Genomic DNA, 1,544 nt, shown 5'->3' with positions numbered 1-1,544 from the left:
AGAAGAAAACATAATAATTAGACTATGATCAAACCTTGCATCCACTTAAAATTTCTTCACATTATTATGCAATATTTCTGAGGCGATCGGCAGATATTTTGCTAATACAGTAAAAAAAAAAAAAATCCAGCACATCCGGTATAAAGATACGCAATAGAGTACGAGACGGAAAGCCGCCCGTTAACAACCACGCCAGCGCCGAATACTACAAATCCCGCAATCAGTGTCACAAAGCATATTGCAGCGAAGCAGGACGTAGTCTCAGCACCAGGGTCAGCTAACATCCTGCTGCCGTCCGTCACCACAGAACCTCCAGCGCCATGGTGGTGTATGTAGATGAACCTGAACCTCTACGATCTGAAAGCATCCAGAACTCATTCGGGGAGGAGTGAGTCAACTGAAAAGAAAGGGAATGGAAGCTGCAAACATCGCACCGGACAGAGTCAAGCTTCAGTCCAATGTTGTAGTGACAGTCATGCTGATAACCTGCGACAGGTCACGGACGTGGGGTGATTTTTCAGCTCGTACCGAATTTATCGCTCTCTCTCTCTCTCTCTCTCTCTCTCGCTCTCTCTCTCTCTCTCTCTCTCTCTCTCTCTCTCTCTCTCTATATATATATATATATATATGTATATATATATATATATATATATATACACACATCCACACATATACACCCATATATATATATATATATATATATATATATATATATATATATATATATATATACACGTTGTAATTTCGCCGGTGCATGCATTTCTGACGGTAATATTCGAAAGCGGTCAAATGCACATCTGTGAAGATATTTTCATTCGTCTGGATAACACACAAATCATAATCGTAAAAACAGTGATGCAAATATCAAGTCAAAAGAGCAGGGATGATGATGGTAATAGTAATAACGACGAGCAATAATGATAATGATTATTGATTTAAAAAAATAATCGTGGTAATAATAATGGTAACCGGAAAATTATGATGGTTATTGCATCTTTGTAATAATCATGATCATAATCAGACTAATGGTAACAATCCGAATAGTATCAGTAGTAAGAATAACGATAATGATAATAACAGTTGCAATAATAATGATAATTACTCCTTCAGTCAGAGAAATGGATATGTTTACTGAATGTATTTCTTACGCGGACGTCTGCACTATCTTGGTTTCACGTAAACACTAACCGGTAAGTTTTTGTTCCCCGCTGAGTGCGAAACTGCAGTGCAATACTTATCCCTGTTTGGAATTTGCTGAACTATAGCATTGTCTTAATAAAGCTTTGCATACTATTCTCTCATACGAAAATCAAAGTCTTATATATTTATAATAAGCGTAAATATTTTTAATTTTCTCTCTCTCTCTCTCTCCCTCCCTCCTTTCTCTCTCTCTCTCTCTCTTTCTTTCTCTCTCTCTCTCTCTCTCTCTCTCTCTCTCCCTCCCTCCTTCCCTCTCTCTCTCTCTCATATTAGAACCCTTTGTGCTTTGCCTTATCTATTTTCCTGGATCCTGACCACCGTCTGTCAGCTTCCAGCGTGCAAGA

Source organism: Penaeus vannamei, chromosome 11 (assembly GCF_042767895.1).
Source record: "Penaeus vannamei isolate JL-2024 chromosome 11, ASM4276789v1, whole genome shotgun sequence".
Classification (NCBI taxonomy): domain Eukaryota; kingdom Metazoa; phylum Arthropoda; class Malacostraca; order Decapoda; family Penaeidae; genus Penaeus; species Penaeus vannamei.
The sequence above is the reverse complement of the archived record's forward strand: the minus strand, read 5'-3'. Positions refer to the sequence as shown.